Raw genomic sequence first — 22,677 nt, 5'->3', positions numbered from 1 at the left:
CCGAGTGAATCTTCCCCTGGCTCGGGGAGCTCTCCACATAAGCACGAGAGGAGCGGCCCCAAGAACATACAGGAAAAATGCAGCTCAAGACCGAAAACCTCTTCCTCTTCCTGCTTTTGGGCTGTGAAGGTATGGTAGGCATTCTTCATTGTGAAGGGGTGTTTCTTCTGTCGAGCACACCTTCTTTAATAATGGGTGATCTCTCCAGGTCTTAGCGATGGGCTTTCTGATGTGGATGTAGCCTATTCTAGAGGAAACGTAGAGCCAGTGGAATTGAGGGAAAGTGGAGAAAAGAACGATTGTTACATTGAATACTCACAAATAGTTCTAAAGAGCAAGACTGCAATTTTGATTTAAGTCCGAGTAGAGATTCATTCAAAGGGTTATTACCCTAGTAACAATGACAGTAAGGATGTTCCTAGCAGTAGTTTAGATTTCTTTAAGGTTTACAGAGCTCTTTCTAGGCATCATCTCATTTGTCATTGATTCAGAGATTCTCCAGTGAAGACTGAAAACACTAATATATTTGTGTATGTCTTTGTATGGTACCATCCGGGAGAGGCACTTAAAAGGGAAAAGTTAAAGGATCAATTCATATTTTAAATAACTTATTATTTTCTTTCACACTCCGATCATATACCTTCAAATGGTCAAGAGAAAAAGCACGTCTCCTTTACAAAAGTACTGGCCTTCATGAGTTTACTTCAGACGTTAGAGGTTGCTTGGATTTGGGATTCTACTGATTGCTTACTTTGGACACATTCTTTATGGGACAAGAAATGCATGGACCCGTCTAGCTCCATCACTGTGTTTCTGATTTCACATCTTGAGAGGACCAAACTGTAGAAGTACAATCAGAATTCTACCCTAACCATACCCATGTATTCTGCGAGTGCTATGATTTCCTTCCATCATAAAATCGGTTAAACGGAGTTTTAACATTCATGGTGACTTTGGATGGGGGTCTTTACTTTTAGAAATAAGGCTCTATTTTCTCTCTTCTTTTTCCCTTTCTTTAATATCATTGCCAAATCCCTATTGACTAGCCTTCTCCCACTTTCTGGCCAATAGAACTCTCCCTTGAAATAAAACAGCAGAGGTAAGCAAAACAAAGCAACCCCTCGGTCTCTTTTTTGAGAAATTTTTGCCTCATTCTGTACCTCTAATCCCCCCCCACACACACACACACACCCTTCTGGGAGGCAGGAGGATGCTTTGCCAAGATCACTGGCCAGAGTTCATGTTTCCACTCAGGAATTCACCTTCACAGTTTCTTAAGATACCTTGCCTTTTGTTTTGCTTTCATCATGTCATCACCTTATCCCAGTAACTCAACTATTTCGAATGTACACCTTTAAGAAAATACTGACCCTCTCCCCATCCTCCTCGCCAAGAATAGTCCAGCAGAGCATTTCTGTGAGTGAAGCTAAAATGGCCTCGGCGTAGACAGCCGGCACCCCTCCTCTGCTCTGAGGGGCCAGCACTGCGCCACTGTGGCAGCAGCTCAGCTCCGGGGCAGCACCCACCTGGGACAGCTTTTGTCTTCTGGCCCCTCCTTGTCTCTTCATCTTTCAACTAAGATAATATTTGTAAAACGCGTCCAACAGTGCCTGGCACATAGTTGCTGCTTAAGAGATACTGACTTGTTTTTACCTCTCTCACTGCACAGTGATATCCTACAAGAGTACAAAAACCCAACCTTGTGTGGTGCTGTTTGGGGGCGCCATCAGCGCAAAAGTTGTTGGTCTCATTAAAATAAGAAAAGGGTGGGTTGACATTTCTCCAAGACCACACCAATGGCTAACGCTCATAGTACGCCCAGGAGGAAATCCAGTGAACTGATTGGTTGTTTGATTGATTAATTAATCAGTCGCTGTTACATGCCTGTCATGGCCTCAGCCCTAAACTAGGTTCAGGGGTGAATCCAAATTAAAATTAAACATTGAATAGGCCCCCCCAGAAGTTTATAGTCTAGCTAAAGACAAGATTGACACATTTTACTTTAAAGTAGAAAACAAAAATTCTAGGGGTGAGCCGGCACTTGACAGCTGAAAGAACTTCCTCAAAGTGGGGATTAACCCGGCATTTAGCCCTCTCTCCTCGCTAAGCACGTCCCCAGGACTCCTCTGCCTTTTAGTCCAGCAATGGCATGCGGGTGAGTAACGGTCCTTTACTCGCACCCTTCCCTCAGCACCCTGGATATCAACTGCTCAGCTTGTGTGAAGGATCATAAAACACAGACTGAGTTTGGGTCAGGTAAACGTGAGCTGTTGATATTATTAAATGAAATTGCTTGAGAGGGGAAGTGACTTACCCATATCACACAGGCAGTCAGAAACAGAGCCGGAATTCAAACCCAGATCCTGAGACTCCCCATCTAGAACCCTTTCTAAGGAAGAAGGGAAGGAGGGAGAGAAGAAAAAAGAGGAAGAGAGAATGAGGGAGAAAAGGAAGGATGGGAATAGACACTTATGAAGGACCTGCTTCCTGGGTTCAAATCTGTCCTCGGACATTTAGCAGCTGTGTTACCCTGAGCAAGTCCCTCAGCCCCATGGGCCTGTTTCCTTGTATGTAAAAGGGGCTGGAGAAGGACACGGTAAACTATTCTTGTATCTTTGTCAATAAAACCCCAAATGGGGTCACTAAGAGTCAGACGGGCTGAAAAACAACTGAACAACAACGCGCCAGTCTTCGTGCTGAGTACTTTGTAAATATTATCTCATTTGGGCCTCGCAAAAACCCTGGGAAGTGGGTATAATTCTTAGACCCAATTTAAATGGAGGAAACTGCGGCAAATAGGGATGGAGAGGCTTGCCCAGTATCCCTCAGCTAATAAAATATTTGAGGCTGGATTTGAAATGAGATCTTCCCAATCCAATAGCGTGTGTTTTCAGAAATGTGGCTAGAATGAATTTTCCTGCCATGATCTACTTCTCTCAGTATCCTCCCTGAATTATACCTTTGCAGTAAGTCAGTCAACTAACATTTATGAAACCATCTACAGTGCCAGGCCTGTGCCAAGTGCTGGGAAGGTCGGTACCGAACCTGGCAAACACCTTTAAACAGGTATGTAACATGGGGAGAAATCATGGGTAGCACCTGTTCAAAAGAAAGCCCAGCAAAGTACCAGGATTCCACTCTGTCTTTCTCTTCCATTCACCTGGTTAAGTCCTTGTTAAGTACACAGTATTGGTTCTAGGATGCTTTTCTTGGGTTGACAAGCTTCCTCCCCCTCATACCGAAACGATGGCACCTTGTAGTTTTAATTTCTTTTCCCTGAGAAGGCTTTTGTTCCCCCCTCCCCCAGCTGCAATTATTCCTGGGATTAAATCGTGCTAGGTTGTGTTTTTAAAAACAAGTGGACAGACAAAGGCACCGCAGCGCTGACATTTTATATGACCCTGTCTGGGAAGGCCTCCCTTGGTCCTTCCTCCTCCCATACATTTGTGCCTCAGAGCTTGCTCACTCGAGATTGTCCACAGGGGAGGGAGAAAGAGAACGTGAGGATGAGCCTTTGGTTCTGAGACTTGGCCGTAAGGCGCACTTAGAGAGCTTGTTCCTCAAGATGAACTCATAGGATTTAAAGCTAAAATGGGCTCTAAATATGGTCTACCACAAAGCCCTTCATTTTACAGGCAAGGACACGGAGGCCTAAGTCATGCAGCAAATAAGCAGGACAAGCAGAAGTCAGACCAGAATTCTAACTCGCAGAGGCACCAGCATCCCCAGCAGGCAGGCTTCCTCCTTTCTCTGACCGCCATCTTGGAGGCTCCTCTGGCTCTCTGGGCAGCAGGATTGGCCCCAGCCTGTCCCCTCCAGGGTTTTGCTGCTAGATTCTTCCCAGATTTTCCTCTCCTTCTCTCCCACCCATTCACTTCTGTGGTCCTTCTTCTCCCCAAATGAATTTCCCCAAAGTGAGTTGCTGCTGGTTAAAACTAGGATTCAAACCCCAGATCTTCAGCCACCAAATTGAATTTCACACTTTCAGTGGTTATCCTTCAACCCTATTTCAGCCGTATCTAACTCTTTGTGACCCTATTTGGGATTTTCGTAGCAAAGGTGCTAAAGTGGTGTGCCATTTCCTTCTCCAGCTCATTTTACAGATGAGGAAACTGAGGCAGGCAGGGTTATGTGACATGCCCAGGGTCACTCAGAAGCGCATACGGTCTGAGGCTGTTTTGAAATCAGGTCTTCCAGACCCCAGTTCAGTGTTCTATCCACTGCACCCTCTAGCTGACCACCTGATCACTGGCAAATAGTCTTATTTTACAGGCCCAGAGAAATTAAGAGAAATGGTTCAGACCATTTGCCTATGGTCATTTAGCTAGCATTTGCCCCAGGACCTAGCCACCGGCTTTCTGCGTCAATGTCTGCCTCCAAGCCCAAGCCCAGGGCATCCCCCCAGAGCACAGTCTCCTCCCGTTATCAGAACGATCCTGCTTCGATTGCTGCTTCCTCCCCTTTTTCCTTTGCTTCCGCCCTTCTTTGCAGGTGACTCAAACTCCTCTGGGAGCCCAGAGTCAGAGCTGTGTATTGCAGGAAGTGGCTAGAAAGACCCTTCCGAGGCCATTTTTCCCTTTGAAAAGTGAAGTCCTTGAGCACAATGGCGCAGTGTCTCCTGTGATATGTATTTTGCTCTGCCAATCGGCAGCCCAATCTATGACGACATCCACTGGCCTTTGGCTCCCCAGAAAGGACTTTTTCTGTTACTGAGCAGACAACTCACTGTGGGCCTTTGAGAAGGTGCGCTTCGAGGATCTCAGCTTATCTCGGAAATCAGTCGTAGCCCAAGTTCTAACTATGGTTTTCCCCCAATACTTGGAATTTTGTAAAGAAATGATACCTGTCCACGCCTGAGTTTGCGGTCCGCATTCATTCCTACCTGGCCAGCTTTCCGAGACTTCATTGTCCGCATTAATTCTTCCAAGGAACTCTGGGAGTCATAACCCAGGAGTCCATTCCGCCCCCCAGAGAGGCCGGCAGATGGCCGAATCACAAATGCCCAACTCTTTAGAGAGCTCGCGTGGTGGATTTAATCACTGGACAGGTGACTTGAAGGATTTATCCGGGGAATAATTGGGATCTCTTGGGCAAAGTTGCTTTCTTTTTGCCTTCCCGCCAGAGTAACATGTTCGTGTCTCGTGGGGGGAATAGGTGGATGTTCTCAGAGGAGTTTGATTTAGCTTGGGGGGAAAGGCATCTTTGTAGAGTTTAGTATTGACAAGAGCAAGAAAAAAGGCTTATTATCCAAAATCATACATACTTTGTATTGACTAACATGTCACATTTTCATTTGAAATTCTAGGAAACGTTATTATATCAGAAAAAGACAATGTGAAGAATATTCCTAGAAAGTAGAGAAAAGCAGATTTTTCTACCTAGCCCCAAAGATGTCCCAACCTCAGAATGTTTACAAGAATGACCCAACGTCAAGAATTTATACTTAGAACTATAGCACATCCGAGGTTCAGATGTCTGAAGACTTCCAAGACGGGAGCAATTCTGATGTGGGCAGAAAGCCAAAATCTCTTTTTGAGTGCTGGGTCTCCTGGTACACCCGAGACTCACATCTTCATCTTAATCACAGAGCTACAGCTGGAAGAGATCTCAGAAGCCAGCTCAGGCACTCCCTTGTTTGGCAGATGAGCAAACTCAGGCCTAGGCAGAGAAAACCAAAACAAAACAAACAAGCAGAAAACAAAACCAAAAACCTTTAACAGCTTAAGCCCTTCCTGGGAATCCTTAGCACAAGGGCTGTGAGGAATAAATTAGGGAGACTGTCTTTTATACCACACAACGCGGTCGATCCATCTTTAATTTAATGAGATGACTTCTGCCAGGGAAAAGAGATCAAACAATTTGGGGGAATTGGGGACCCCAGCAGAATGGAAGGAATTTGGGCATTGGAGGTAAAGTTATAATTAGGACCAATGGGATTCATCCGAACTGGAGGGAGGGCTCCAGTGAGGAGGCTCTCTTCTCTTTCAGTGGGTTAGACCTACCACTCATCCACAGATTTCCCATTCATAAGTGGAAAGGGTGAATCCACTTCTGCTTTGGCTTATCTTCGATGTGGCATTCTCTCTGCTCTTTTCACTGAATGCCTTGTATATGTTATAAATATTTATCATGCCAGCTGTGAGATGAGTTTATGATTTGGCATTCCTTCTCACAGGTTTGAAATTACACTCTTGGAAAAAAGAACAGAAAGGCTATAGAGAGAGTCAATTCGTCTTTCTTCAAATAAAATCCCCTTTGTAAGGATTGAAAGACACATTTCATTTTTACAGGATGAACAAATAACTTGCATGTTAGACATTTTGGATGCTGGCTTTAGTAGTATCAAAATTTCTGGGTTAAAAGATGGCAGTATTCGCAGAGTGGATTAAAGGGGGTAATTGAGGGTAGCAAGGACAAAAGCTCTGACTTATGTAGTGGCCCACCCTGAATTCAGCAGAGATCTCAAGTCAAATTGTTGGACATGTTAGTCTCTGTGTTACTTCGGCCTCTCATCAGAGATGGCACATTGGGAAAAGTAATAATAAAGATGGGAACTTCTGATGCTCACATGATCTTGAACCTTATGGAAGTTTAGGTTCCCTTTAAGACATTTTTATAATCAGATCTAAGGAGGTCTTATTTGGTCTTCCATCCAGACTGCTGTTTGTATTTGCCAGCCTTTCAAGCCAAGACGAAACCTCTCAAGAATTTTAGAGTTTTGCTTTAACTACCTTTTTCCAACTTGCTTTGTCAGTGAATAGGTTCAGATGACATAATTCCCATCATCAAGAAAGCAGCTGCCATTTATTAATATTATTTAAATTTGTAAAATTTGTAGCCATAATGGTAAATGATAATTTGATTAGTTACTGGTGTTTATTGGCACTTTTATTTTATTGATTTTAGTATTATTTATTATTATCTGTTAGATATTGTTCTAGGGGCTAGGGTTACAAATATAAACAACTGGCAATCCTTACCTGCCCTCAAGAAATGTACATTTACACTCCAGTAAGGCCATACAAAGCCTTCAGGGGAGTTGTGTCTAGGGAAGAGAATTTTGGACTAGTCAATCACAGAAATTCTAAGGATAGCCACAAGGCAGTGAGCATGACTGCCTAGTCCAAAATTCTTTTTCCTGGACATAATATTACTCTCTATATGGTAGAAATATGCTGGAGCCAGCTCAAATTGGAGAGCCAATTATTAAATTTTTAGTGCAAACATTGGAAGTCAGGAAACACTATCGAATCTGAGCTTAAATAAATTTAAAGATGTCTTGTCTATATAGTAAAAAAAAAAATTTAACTCTACTTTTCATCTTAGAATCAATACTGTGTATCAGTTCCAAGACAGAAGAGTGGTAAGGGCTGGGCAATGGGGGTGAAGTGTCTTTTGCCCAGGTCACCCAGCTAGGAAGTATCTGAGGTCAAATTTGATCCCAGGACCTCTGGTCTTTAGGACTAACTCTCAGTCCACTGAGCCACCCAGCTGCCTTCTTATCTATACATTTGAAAAAAAAAAAGAACTGGATTCTAAAAATGTACCAGCATGCTCCTGGTTGTATCCTTTATTAGAATATCATCTCCTTGAAGGTGTAGTCCTTTCTGACCACACTTTGCTTTTGAGAACCAGGGTTTCAACTGATTACACTTGGCTAAATTTCCCTTTGACATTTCCAGAAGCTGACTAGTTTATTGTCACCTGCACAAGAAATAGAAAGGGTGCTACATAGTAGGTCCTCAGGCTGAGTAGGCTGTGATGTTCTTGTGCATGGCAGGATGGCAGGTAAAGTAAAGGCTGAGACTTTCTGTCTCTCTCCATCTCTCTGTCTCTTTGTTTCTGCCCTTCATCTTTCTCTGTTCCTGTCTCTCTCCCTCTCTCTCCTCTGTCTCTTTGTCTCTCCCTGTTTTTCTCTCCCTCCATGTCTCTCTCCCTCTGTGTATCTCTTTCTCTCTGTCTCTCTCTCTCCCTCTCTCTCCTCTGTCTCTTTGTCTCTCCCTGTTTTTCTCTCCCTCCATGTCTCTCTCCCTCTGTGTATCTCTTTCTCTCTGTCTCTCTCTCCCTCTCTCTCCTCTGTCTCTTTGTCTCTCCCTGTTTTTCTCTCCCTCTGTGTATCTCTTTCTCTCTGTCTCTCTCTCCCTCTCTCTCCTCTGTCTCTTTGTCTCTCCCTGTTTTTCTCTCCCTCTGTGTATCTCTTTCTCTCTGTCTCTCTCTCCCTCTCTCTCCTCTGTCTCTTTGTCTCTCCCTGTTCTTCTCTCCCTCCATGTCTCCCTCCCTCTGTGTATCTCTTTCTCTCTCTTCACACATCTGCATATGTAGATAAAAATGGGATCATAATGATAAGGCACTTGGCGCTGTGCTGGCCCATAGTCAATGCCATGTTTAGGTTAGTGGTCATAGTGTTGACAAGGATGTCAAACTGAGTCAGCTCTCAAAGTCCATCTTCTTCTCAGCCCTCCCAGTCCCCAGGGCAAGCATCAAGTCTTTGAAGCCTTCTTGCAGAGGCAGGTCACCAGGCAGGAACCGGGGGCTCCAGTGGTCCCTGGAGTGTGTCCTGTTCTTTGAGGCAGGGAAATGAAAGCCTGCTTTGTTCTGGATGCTGTTCACTTGAGCCTGGTACACAGTGTGCTGAATTGTGGCAGTGGTGTCTCGGGCAATTGTCTCCCACTGGCCTTCCAATTCCATATACAACGTTGCAAGGGAACTCCACGGGTTGTCGGGGGTTTGTGGGGGAGGGAGATTTGGCTTCAAGTTGAAGGGGAAAGAAGCCTATTTAAAGACCAGGCACAATTGCATGCAGAACTTGTGTGTGCATTCACTTCCATTCCTTTAGGATTCTTTAACACGTGGGAACAAAGACCGATAGCTGAAATGTTCTTTTCTTGAAAGTTTGGACCTTTTTTCTCCTTCTTCTTTGCATTCCATCCATTTCTTCCTGAGGGATTTTAAAGCATGAAAAAGAGGCTGATATTTTGGGGTAAAAGTTGCAGGGGGCAGAAGTTTGGGGAAGAAGGATGGGATTAGTGCATGCTTTTTGCCTCAAGAGGCTACAAAGGCATTTTGGGTGTAAATTCTGGGCCCCCCAAATAGATACTTCTTAAAAGTAAAAAACCCCCCACAACCCCCAGTTTTTTACTTCTTGTCGAACTCATGGCAAACATGGCTTCCAGAACTGTCTAAACAAAAATCGAAAAACCCCTTCTGAGTCCCAAGACGAGAAGAGGAGATTGAGCGTCCAGTGGAATTGTGGAGGGGTTCATCATGTCCCTTATGAGCCAGGAATTCTCTTCCAAAAGGACAGCCACAATGATGTTTCTTTGGGTTCTTCACATACTTGTTTTGTAGACTACACCCATGGGCATGTAAGCTACTGTTCCCTGGGGACTTGAGAGCGTACCAATCACTCATCCACACCGGCCAGGAGTTGTATTCTTCACAGCCACAGAGCCCAGTGAAATGCCGCTGCCAACACACTGCTATACCATACTGAAGATGCGATTTTCTCTTTGAGTGTAGGATTTATTTGGCTTCTCCTTAGATTAGATTTCTTGAATACCGTTCCTATGGTTCAAAAAGAAAGGGACCTCTCCTTTCTCTGGCATCTCAACTACACAGGGATTGCTTAAGGCCAGCAGTTGTCACCCTTTTGATCTCTTGACCCTCTTAAAATCACTGAGGCCCCCCACAATAAAATACCCCATTATTAGGAAGTAGGGAAGGAACAGCAAATCACCAAACTCCCCCGGGGGCCAGGAAAAAAGCTGGACACGACTGAAACTAGTGAACAGCAACATTATTAGGAAACCCACTTTGACCTTGTGCATCCCCTGAAAATGTCTCAGGGACCCCAAGGTCCCTGGAGCCTTCGGGTGAACTACTGATTGGTGACAGCTGGGGCTCAGCGGCGTCCTCTGAGCTAATTTTACCTCCAAGCCAAGACAGAATGTGCAGCTCAGGGTTTGTAAAAGACTCAAGGAGATTTTCAGATCCAGGTTACCTGTCTGAACCTTCTAATCCCTCATCTGTCCAAAAGTTAAGGCTCTTTGTCCATCCGGCTTCACTGCCGCAGGTCACCGCGTGATCTCAAGTGCTATTCTTAGCTGCCTTCCTTAGGGTTCGTTTCTCATTCCTCCCTTCCCTACACAGTAGAATGTAATTCCTAGAGGTCTGGGATTGCTTCCATTTTTTTTTACCCCTATATAGCCATCCTGGCACATAGTAGGTACTTATTTGATTGGGTTTTTTTTAGCCCTTACAAGAATGAAGAATTGCAGGGGAAAATAGAAATGTCAGTTCTTCTAAGAAGAATGCCAAGAGCTGGGCAACTGACTTACCCTGGTCACACTGCTAGGGAGTGTCTGGGGCCATATTTGAACCCAGTTCCTCCTACCTGCAGGACTGGCTCTCTCTCCAAGGGGCTACCTAGCTGTCCCTAGTAGGTACTTTATTTATAAATATTAGTTGAGTGAAGTGAGGTCCACTCACCAGATGCTCCTGGGATCCTGGTCCAATCACAGACTTTTCTAGTGCATTCTCAGAGCAGATCTCGTGGAATTTTCAACCATGGAGCCTTAGAGAACTGCTTAGAGAATGGAGAAGTTAAAGAACTTCACCACGCTTCAGAGGAAGGTCTTTCCCGACTGCCAAGGCCAGTTTTCTCCACTACACACATTACCCCATTCCACCTCTATCACCTCCCTCCTCTCAGGATCTCAAGTCACAGAATGGTTTTTCACCATTTCCAGATTTCTCTCCGAAATTGCTTTGCTGAAGGTGTTTTGTTTTTCCTCTCTGGCTGTTTTCTCTGTCTAAAGAGATTGACAATTTGTCAGTTCTCTGATTGTGTGTAACTGAAAAGAGATCTCTATTTCCCCCTGTAGTGCTTCATTCTTGTATAGGTCACCTTGGCTGTTATTTCCAGTATAATGTGGCTGTCACTTAAGACAGGATTCTGAGAGGGAAAGAAGCAATGCGCTGGCTGGGGGAAAGGATGGGAAGGGGATAGTCTTGAATTGGCCAAATCGCCATCCACTGTGCCAACATCCTTTGTCTGTGGCCAGTCATGGTGCCAGCACTTGGGAATTTAGCTAGGCTATGTCAAATTTAAACCTGAGAAGGGATAGCTAGGTAGCATGGGGGATAGAGTGCCAGGCCTGGACCCAGGAGGACTTTGGTTCAAATCTGGGCTTAGATACTTCCTCATTGTGTAACCCTGGGCAAAGTCACTTAACCCCAATTGCCTAGTTTTTGTCATTCTTCTTAAAATTAATACTACGAGAAAAGGTAAGGGTTAAAAAAGATTTAATGTGGGAGAGCCAAAAAGATATTTTTAAGATGATAAATGGGTTTCTGAAAGGTGATGGCAAAGCTGAGTCTGGCCCTTTATTTTCTAAAAAATAAAATCTGACATTTTTCATTAAAGTTGACTGTTAAAGATGAAAAGTGGGAATTTAGTGGCTAAAAGTATCTGACAAGCTAATTTTATACAATATTTTTTCTCCATCAAACTATATATCATATCCACAACTAAAAAACAGTTTTAGATTTAAGCTTAGTATTTTGAGCACTTGGGATTTAAATTGTTTTTGCCTATTGGTGATTTATATTTTGATTGTAGTTTGATATTCTGCACATATTAGAAACAAACATGCCTCTCTTTTAAAACATTTCCTATTCTTTTTTTTCCTTTTGTTATCAATAGAAGTTACTCTGTCCACTTCTTCCAGGAAGGCTCTTAATTTTTGTTTTCTTATGATATGCTTAATGAGTGATTTTAAGTAATAATTATTAATTTACTATGTCTCTCTTTTCTGTTTTCTCTGCCATTCTCGATTATTTCTTTTGTCTAGTCACGCTTGCATTATCATCTACTGAGGTAGGTATGCTAACAGCATTGACATTTGGTTAAATGTTATGTTTTCACAGATTTTCTTAGTAATATACTTAATGGAATATTTTTAAGTTTTAGTCCCACATTTTGCTTATCCTAATAACACACACACACATATATATATGATACAGGAAAGCTATGGGGTTCAGTGGATAAGATGTTCAACTTGGAGTCTATCCTGACCTGAGTTCAAATCCTGCCTTGTAAACTTATTAGTTGTTAGTTGTGTGACCGTGGGAAAGCCACTTAACCTCTCTTTGCCAGATTTGAATCCATTTTCCTGATTCCAAATCTAGCACTCCATCTTCCACACCACAACTGTGAAGATCTTAGATATGTCGATATTATCTCATCTAAACCCTTCATTTGTCATATTAGGAAAGTGAGAAAGAAAAAGCAAGCCAGTTGCCCAAGGTCACAGAGATGGCTAGTGGCTGAGTAAGACTTGAACCCCAGATCCATCATTCTTTCCACTGTCCTACACTGCCCAACATCCACAGGGGAAAGAGTCAGTCCAGTAGAACATAAGCTTTTCCAATGCTCACAACATTTATAATTGTACTTAATACAAAGTTGGGGCCCCTTGGGGTGAGCTGAATTAATCCTGGAGGTCTAGGAGCAGAAGCCGATGACCCCTTTGCCAGAGGTTAGATTAGACGACCAACAACATGCATTTTTCCTTTGAGAGTCTATGATAGTCATTGCTCTGCTGGTCCTCTCTCTGTGTTATGATAGGACGACGGAGAGGAACCTTGGTATAGTAAAGCCTGCAAATGTGATTGTCAAGGCAGTTCCAACTCCATGTGGTCAACTGGAGCAAGCAGCTTAGGCTGTATGCCAGGTAAGGGTTTATTTCTGTTGTTTTTCATTTGGCGTTGGGGTATCCTTTGAGAGCAGCTATGGGAACAGGAAACCATTTTCACTGGTTCTTTCATCTAGTAGAAATAAATTATTTTGCCATGCTGAAATCAAGACTTTCTCCAAATTACATCCACATTTCACATCTCATAATGAACATCGCTTTAATGACTTTGTTGATAGGATTATCAGGAAATGGAGGATCCGATCCATATAGCAGCACTTGGGTCTGCATGGTAAAGGCAACACTTAGTTTCCTATAAAATACAAGGATGGAATTTCACTGTGCCCCTCCCTAGAGTATGCCGAGGAATGATTGTGGGATGACTGAAAAGTGCTTCTGATTCACAGTTTCTAAAACAATTTGGAGGTCGTGTGAGCCATTTTCAAAAGTCCCCCAATTTTATAACCAGGGATTGATTTCTTTGGTGGAAGCATTATTTTCCTTTTCCCAAAACCTTCTTTTAAAACTTTCAGAAAGGGTAACTCAGAAGTATTATCACTTTCTAATACCTTAACATAAATGCATTCATCAACCCAGTTTTCTTTAGGACTAGAGAAGTCTCGGGCACTATGACTGCGTGGCCTTGAGCATGTGGATTCACTAAAGAGTAGCGGAACATGAATTTGGAGTCAGGAAGACTCGGGTTCAAATCCCCCTTCAGGAACTTAGGGGTTGTGTGATCCTGGGCAAGTCCCTTAACCTTCTCTAGGCCTCAGTTTCCTCATCTGTAAGATGAGCCTGGGGCGGGACTCGATGGTTTCCAAGCTCCCTTCCAGCTTAAATTCTGTGACGCACATCTCTGAACGGAAGGAGCTGGGTCGTGCGTCCTTGTTGCTCACTCGGTCCAATCCTCTTGATTCCACTGGAGGTTTCCTTGGCAAAGACGCCAGAGCCGTTTGCCATTTCCTTCTCCCACTCATTTGAACAGGGTTCAATGACCCGCCCAGGGTCACACGGCTGGTGACAGAAGCCAGATTTGAACCCAGAAAGATGGCTCCAGCCCCCGCGGCGTTACCCGGCTCTAAACACTTGGGATTTGGAACTGAGAAAGAGGGAAACAACTGAGCAGGGAAAGGGGGCGGCCTCTCCCTCAGCACAAGCGGTCCCCATGGGGTGTCCTGAAGGGGATCCCCGACTTCATTAACAAAGTTGCTTTCCTGCTGAGAAGCCTGCCCAGAGCAGTGTGAGGGTGTGTGTGAATGAGTGAGTGTGTGTTTTGGTGTGACTGTGACTGCGGGTGTGTATGGGAGTGTGACTGTGACTTCGGGTGTGTATGGGAGTGTGACTGTACCTGGGTGTGTTTGAGTGTGACTGTGAGGATGAGGGTGTGACTGAGTGTGTCTGTGTGGCTGTGAGTGTGTGTGTGACTGAGTGTCTATATGAGAGTGTGATTGGGTGTCTGGGTGTGTGTGTGAGTGTGAGTGTGTCTGTGACTGAGTGACTGAGTTTGAGTGTGAATGTTTGGGTCCGAGTGTATAACAAGGGGTGTGTGTGTGTGTGTGTGTGTGTGTGTGTGTGTGTGCACAAGGGCCCGCATGATCCAGTCAGGAGCAAACCATTGCTTCGCAAACCCTCCTGGGAGCCTCCGCCGCCTCCGGTGGCCCGCCGGGCTGGAGGCTGTTTCACAAGTGACCCCCAAACAGACTTGCACTTAAATCAGTACAATCAGCGCTTAGTCCAAAAGACAACTATTCATTTCACACACACGCACACACACGTGTACACACACGCACACACACGCGTACACACACACAGCAGCTCCACCCAGGATCCCGTTCTTGCGAGGGGGAGGGAGAGGGTAAGCGGACGCACAGACAGTTCCTTCACAACAGTCTCTGGTCAAGTTGAAGCTAGTCCGCGAAGGGAAGACTCTAGCGTTGAGGGAGATCTGGGACAGCTTCTACAAGAAGGTGGGGCAGAGGAGAGGAGAACATGGAGGGGGCACCCCAGGGAGAACGCTTGGAGTTGGGAAATGGAGACTCTGGTTGGAAGAAAAGCGATGTTCCGGGGGACAAAGCAGGGGGGGAGGGCTGGGGGAGGGGTGTAAAGTGTTGAGGCTGCCAAGGTGGGAAGGGCCGCTGGATGGCTTAGTAGAGAGCCTGGTCTGAGACAGGAAGTCCTGGCTTCAACTGTGGCCTCAGACACTGCCTAGCGGTGTGACCCTGAGCAAGTCACTTATCCCCAGTGGCCTCACCCGCCACTCTTCTGGAACAATCCTTTGTATGGATTCTGATACAGAAGTAAGGGTTAAAAAAAGGCTGTAAAGGTGGAGCAGGGGCTCGTTACAAAGGGCTTTGAATGAGAGAAGGCGTTATTTTGAGGTGATCGGGAGCCTCTAGAGTTTACTAATGGGGAAGAGGAGAAGGAAACTCCTTCAAACTACCCTTCTCAGGGAAAATGTAAGTCTTGGGGGTTGTTTTTCAGCAATGACAAGCATTTAAGTTATTATTCATTATTACATACATAATTTAAAATCAACAAAAGTCACCAATAAAATAAGTAAAAAGAATATCAAAGCGAAATTGATTTCTTTCCGCCACACCTATAAAAATGTGAATTTATTGATTTGTTTTTAAATTGTTTGTTCAGCAGCAAACTTGGGAACCAAAAGTGTTTTTTAAATAAAATCCCCATCAGGACCTTGTTGTCCGTATTGAAGCACTTTGTTGGGGCTTCCATTTGTCCATCTTGCCCAGATTTTGTTTTCGTGCTACCTCTGCCGGGGGGAAAGCAACCCTGAACCGGAACGAGGGCCCTCCTGCTCCCATAGACCCCTTCCAGAAACATCCACTGATGGTATTCGAGGTCCACCAATTCGCCCCAGTCTCCCCTGGCCCTTGGCTCCCCGCGAGGCTCAGCTTGCTGCTTCTGCACGTCCCAAGCTACATTTTTTCCATGAATAAATTGACAAACATCTCCTATCTTTCCGCTTCCTAGAACTAGACAAGCCCATACAAGCCTTCAAGGCAGCTGCCTGGGGAACTCATTACTTCTCTCTTGATCCCTTGACTCAGCTGTTATGCTATATATTAATTGGAGAGAAAAAACGGCCAGGGGAGTGAGAAGAAAAAAATGTGGGAGAAAATGGAGCATCCAAGATAGGGGAAATGCCTTATTTTCCTGACTTCCCCCCTTTGGAGCTGCCTGTAACTGTGAAAAGTGAGCTCCAAGGCTCCAAGTCTGGCAAACTTGTGAAGTAGAGCAATCTGTCGGGTTTTTGGAGGGAGGGGGTCCCCTCGATGGATTCCTTCCTGAGTGAGAGCATTCTCTCCAGCATCTATTTTCTGCCTTCCCCCCTGTCTCGGCCACCCCAGCCCTGCCAGGAGAACTTGCTCTTGGGCAGCCATCCAATGCGCTGGTAACCTTTTAATTGTTTTTGATGCGTTAGAGCAAATGGAATGAACCCTGCCTGAGCCATCAGCATTCTAGGGGATCTGTGAAGGCTTCATTAAGCTAAAGGAATGAAGTTCTCATTATGGAATTTCAGGGGCTGCTACATTTGAGATCTATTTAATCCCCATGGCCTACCCGGTACCACTCTTCTGCCTTGGAACCAATACACAGTATTGACTCCAAGATGGAAGGTGAGTGTTTAAAAAAATAAATAAATAAAATAAAGTGGGGAGTAAGTGACTTTTCCAGGGTCACACAGCTAGGAAGTGTCCAAGACCAGATTTGAACCCAGGATCTCCTGTCTCTCTAGTCCTGGCTTTCAATCCACTGAGCCACTCAGGAACCCCCTCCATTTATTCTCTCTAGAGCTTGTACATACCTGGTTATTTATAGGTTGCCTCTGTCTTTGGTAGTTTGGACTCTTTTAGCCTTTTGTTGTATCCTCAGTGTTCAGCACAGTGTCTGGTCCACTGAAAATGCTTAATTAAAGCTCATTGATGGACAGACTAAATTGGAGAGAAATACACTGGTATAACTTTGTCATTCCCACTTTATGTAATCAAGCTATTTTCTTAGTGTTTGAGGAAAAGAGTAGCAGCAGGTGAGTAAGAGATAAATGCAGTCCCTTTGTCTGGACACCTGATGCTGGAAAACAGGTGTCTCTGCCCCTTCTTGGATGCGCCACACAAAAACGGCTCTGAGCTCATGGAAATGTGTTCTCAAAAAGAATGTCTCGGTACTAGCAGGAAAGAGATTGGCCCTCTCTCAAAGAGTTGCCACTGCCTTCTCATTGCTATGATGAATGCCCCGAGTACCAGCAGCACTGCCAAGGTATCCCTTGGACTGGTTACTTTTTGGAAAAAATGAGACCACCAGACATTGAAGTGCCTTTTGTCAAATGGAGATAATAGCCATAGTTGGCATTTATGGCATGCTTTAAGGCTTGCAAAGAACTTGAGCTTCTTTTATCTTCAGAACAACCCTGGGAGTGAACAACTACCATTCTCCCCATTGTAAAGATGAGGAAACGGAGACAGGGTCCCATAGCTAGTAAGTGGGTCACATCTGAACACAGGTCTTCCCACCTCTGAACCAAATAGCTACCTCCAGAAAATAATGCTTGGGCTTTGCCTCATGGGGTTGGTCTGGAAGAAGAACTTCGTAAACCTCAAAGCACCATGTAGCTGGCTCGCCATATTAGATCATTAAATATTTCATCCCTTAAGACTGATTTCTAAGATGGGAAGTTATTTCTTAAGTTGTTCTCCCGTGGAAGAAGATTAGTGTCACTGTCGTGCCTTTTACAAGGTCCAGCACTCTGTGTGCCCATCCTTTTCTCCTTACACAGCCCTCATTCTCTCCATCACCAGCCCCAGAGACCAATGATGCATGATCAGAAATGGGAATTGGGAGCTCGGGATTGCCTCCTTCTTGTGTTTGTTGACTAACATGTGTATGAATATTTTTATTTCCCCTGCTTCAGAATGCCCCTACCATAAGCCTTTGGGCTTTGAATCCGGAGCTATAAATCCAGACCAAATCAGTTGTTCCAACCCAGAACAGTACGTGGGATGGTATTCTTCATGGACTGCAAACAAGGCTCGTCTCAATAGCCAAGGCTATGGGTAAGCCGGGGAGGGTTTGGTGCAGCATTAAAAACAATCTCATTCTCCTGCTAATGTCAGTGGAGCAAAAGAAGAGTGATGAATATATACAAGTACTCCTATTGTGAAGGAATATAGGGGTGAGAGAGGGAGTCTGTACCATAGAGGGATACATCGAGAGAATAAAAACACAAACATCTTACCTGGAAGGAAGCCTGGAGAAGTGACAAGATCACTGACATTGGAATCCAAGAAACTAGATTTAAAGTCTTCCCTGGTCATCCACTAACAATGTGACTTTGTGGCAATTGTTCACCTCTCTGGACCTCAGTTTCCCCAAATAAGCTGGTTGGATTTTTATTGATTTTTCAGGTCCTTTTTGAAAGAAAGCATGGCAAAATAGATATAGGGCCAGCCTTGAGAAATAATAACAATTGTTATTAGTACTAATATTTACATGAAGTTTTATGTTTTTTTTTTTTTAAATATATTTTATTTGGTCATTTCCAAGCATTATTCGTTAAAGACATAGATCATTTTCTTTTCCTCCCCCCCCCCCCAACCCCCCATAGCCGACGCGTAAGTCCACTGGGCATTAGATGTTTTCTTGATTTGAACCCATTGCTTTGTTGATAGTATTTGCATTAGAGTGTTCATTTAGAGTCTATCCTCTGTCATGTCCCCTCAATCTTTGTATTCAGGCAGTTGCTTTTTCTCGGTGTTTCCACTCCCATAGTTTATCCTTTGCTTATGAATGGTGTTTTTTTCTCCTGGGTCCCTGCAAGTTGTTCAGGGACATTACACCACCACTAATGGAGAAGTCCATTACGTTCGATGATACCACAGTGTGTTTGTCTCTGTGTACAATGTTCTCCTGGTTCTGCTCCTCTCGCTCTGCATCACTTCCTGGAGGTTGTTCCAGTCTCCATGGAACTTCTCCACTTTATTATTCCTTTTAGCGCAATAGTACTCCATCACCAACATATACCACAGTTTGTTCAGCCATTCCCCAATTGATGGGCATCCCCTCATTTTCCAGTTTTGGGCCACCACAAAGAGCGCAGCTATGAATATTTTTGTACAAGTCTTTGTGTCCATTATCTCTTTGGGGTACAGACCCAGCAGTGCTATGGCTGGGTCAAAGGGTAGATATTCTTTTGTCGCCCTTTGGGCATAGTTCCAAATTGCCCTCCAGAATGGTTGGATCAGTTCACAGCTCCACCAGCAATGAATTAATGTCCCTATTTTGCCACATCCCCTCCAGCATTCATTACTTTCCTTTGCTGTTATGTTAGCCAATCTGCTAGGTGTGAGGTGATACCTCAGAGTTGTTTTGATTTGCATCTCTCTGATTATAAGAGATGTAGAACACTTCTTCATGTGCTTGTTAATAGTTTTGATTTCTTTATCTGAGAACTGCCTATCCATTTCCCTTGCCCATTTATCAATTGGAGAATGGCTTGATTTTGTGTACAATTGATTTAGCTCTTTATAAATATGAGTAAGAAGTTTTATGTTTTGCCAAGTACTTTACAAGTACTTTACAGTACTTTATCCTCTAAATGCTATTATCCACATTTTACAGATAGGGAAACTGAGGTGCACAGAGACAAAATAACTTGTCCAGTGTCTGAGGTAGGAGTTGAATTTGGGTCTTCCTGCCTCAGTGTACCACTGAGCTGCCCCACAATGAATTTAAAGTCTTCCTCTAACAAAAACTCCCCATATGACAATGGATTAGTCTTTCAGGACCCCAGACAGCTCTTTCAGGCTATGAGTTACAGAATAGTCTCTGATCTTGCATGAGTGGAGGGAGTCTCCACTCTGGGAATTCCTTTAGCCAATGAAATCAGTTTAGATGACAAAAAAAAAAGGAAAAAATCCCCTTCCAGTTCTGTCTACTCAAACTTGTATAATGCCACAAGCTTTTCAAACAAATTCCAGACAAATGTCATACATGACAATATCTAGCATGGAGTGGAAAATCAATAACTATCCATTGACTTTGATGTCAAACACCTTGGAGAAGGCATAGAGACATTTTCCAAGATATGAGCTAGGAAGGAAAAATGAAAATAAGAGGAAAGACAGACTTTTCTAATCAACTCACAGAGAGCCAGTGGAGGCTCAATGGAAAAGCCCTCTTGGGCCATGGGTTTGAGTCTAGGTTCTGCCACTCTACATCTCTTCACTCCTTTGAAACTGGAGGATAATCCTACTTGGGTTACCTACCTGTAAAATGAGGGTAATGGCACTCGGAGAGCCCCTTGCAGAATTTGAGAAAAGCGGATTTAATCACATGTTCTTTGTGTCTGTGACTTAGACCAAATAGGTAAGATGTTAGAAATATACACACGCGCTGAATGGAAGATGTGGAGAATCGTTGTTGGTCCTGAAGAAAGAATGTTCTTCATTCCACCTCTGAGTGACTTTTGGTTGGTGACGTGTATGGGTCAGTCATTTCAGTCACATCCAAATCTTCATGATCCCATTTGGAGTTTTCTTAGCAAAGATACCATTTGGGGTTTTCCACGTTCCATATTCATTGATTTTCCACTCTGTGCTAGATATTGTGATGTATGAAATTTGTCTAGAATTTGTTTTTTGTGGCATTACAAAAGTTTGAGTAGACAAAACTGGAAAGGGATCCCCCCCTTTTTTTTCATCTAAACTTATTTCATTGAATAAAGGAATTCCCAGAGTGGAGACTCCCTCATTTTACAGATGAGGAAACTGAGGCAAACTGGGTTAAATAACTTGCCCAAGATCACACAGCTAATAAGTGTTTAAGGCTAGATTTGAACTCAGGAAGAAGAGTAAAGAGTCTTCTTGAATCTAGGCCCAGCACCACCTAGCTGACCTACAGCTTCAATTTGGGAGAATCACTTAGAATCCCTGGGCCTCAGTTTGCTCATTTGTAAATGTGCTTTTACTCATTTACTTACACATTTACTCAGACTATAAGTTCCTTTCAGCTCTAGATCCATAATTCTATGAGATCTAGGTATACTTCAAAAAGACTTTTCTGAAGACAGTTAATTTAATTCTGAAACTATTTTCTTAGGGAAATAGAGTGGAAGCAATGACGTTTACTATTTTCTTGCTAAAATGGCTGGGAATTCTCAGTGGCAATTCTTTTGCATGCCAGTTAAAAAGTAGAGATTTAAATGACCTTCAAAGCTTTGTAAGTCTTTGACTCAGTCTCTACTTTCCAAAAGTTTTTTTAATTTCAAAAATTTTCATGAAAACACTTGCCATATAAAAATCTCAGACTGGCTTTCAGGCCAATGGGCTACCTTTCAGGAGTGACGTGGTCGCCATATTTTCCCTAGCTGTGCGTGGCTCTCCAAATATCAAGACAGCAGCCAGTGGCTACAGATAGACTTGAAGGAGATCAAGGTGATTTCTGGGATCCTCACCCAAGGACGCTGTGATGCCGATGAGTGGATGACCAAATATAGTGTCCAGTACCGGACTGATGACGGTTCAAACTGGGTTTACTACAAGGATCAGACCGGCAACAATCGAGTGAGTGAGAGTCACATGTTTGGGATTTCTGAAATTCTTTTATGGAACAAAAGAAATATTTAGCCAGGGTGTCTGCCTGAATAATTAGAATGGGCCACACAAACAATTTCAGATTCATTCAGTAGATGTTCCTAGGCCTGTTTTAAGCTTGGACAATATAGACATATGAAAACAACAGGAACACACCAAGTATGTAACATCTGCCCCAGGGCTCCTCCTGAAGATTCATGTATTCATGTAGCCAATGAGGATGGCCATTGTGATAGTATTTCAATAGTGTTTTATTTATTTTTTTCATTTTTTTTCATTTATTTATTTATCTACTTATTTGTTTATTTACTTATTAGTTAGTTAGTTTATTTATTTGAAACCCTTGTCTTGCTTCTAGGAATCAATACTGTGTATTGGTTCCAAGACAGAAGAGCAGTAAGGGCTAAGCAATGGGGGTTAAGTGACTTGCCCAGGGTCACACAGCGAGGAAGTGTCTGAGTTCAGATTTGAACCCAGGACCTCCCATCTCTAGGCCTGGCTCTCAATCCACTGAGCTACTCAGCTGCACTCTCAATAGTGTTTTAAATGGGTCCTCTTGGAGTAAGGTTAAACCTGAGTTCAAATACAACCCTAGACACTTACTAGTTGTGTTTAACCTGGGCAAGTCATTTAAAAAAAATCTCTATTTGCCTCAGTTTCCCTAACTTTAAAATGGGGATAACACCTTCCTCTGAGGGTTGTTGTGGGATTGAATGAGAAAATAGTCATAAAGCTTTTAGCACAATGCCTGGTACATAACAAGTTATGCTCACTGTTAGTGATGATCATTGTTGATCAGATATGGAATATCTTGGTTTAAGTGATTTTAAAAGCCTGTCAAATGAAACTTTCAGAATGCCTTTGAGACTGGGGAATTATTTCTATGAATCATAAAACACACCTTTGCTATAGCAGCCTGAAATAATGTTATCGTTTGAAGATTTTAAATAAGGACTTTCAAGAGAATGATCGGCATTTCCTATGATATATGCACTGATTATCCTGCGACAACAAAAATACCTAGAATAAACTTCTATCTGGTTATTATATCATATTAGAAACTAATTTCTTAGATTTTTAGAGCTGGAGAGAATCTTCACAGTCGCCCTCAGCCAGCCCTGCCTCACATTAAAGATGCCGCAAGTTAAGTTGGTGAATGTCAACTCTGTGCCAGGCCCAGTGCTGCCTGATGTAAAAATTAAATCTCTAATGAAAATATTACATTTTATGAGTTTTTTAAATGATCATTAGAAATCAAGGAATAAAGAAGATATAAAGACCACATGCCCTTGGCTGGCCAGCCAGTTTGAATACTCGCCTTAACACCACCAAGCTCAGGACAGGAAGTAAAGAGGTGGGACCTTCCA

The sequence above is a fragment of the Monodelphis domestica genome, chromosome 8 (genome assembly GCF_027887165.1).
Source record: "Monodelphis domestica isolate mMonDom1 chromosome 8, mMonDom1.pri, whole genome shotgun sequence".
In the NCBI taxonomy this organism is placed as follows: domain Eukaryota; kingdom Metazoa; phylum Chordata; class Mammalia; order Didelphimorphia; family Didelphidae; genus Monodelphis; species Monodelphis domestica.
This window is presented reverse-complemented; position numbering follows the sequence as displayed.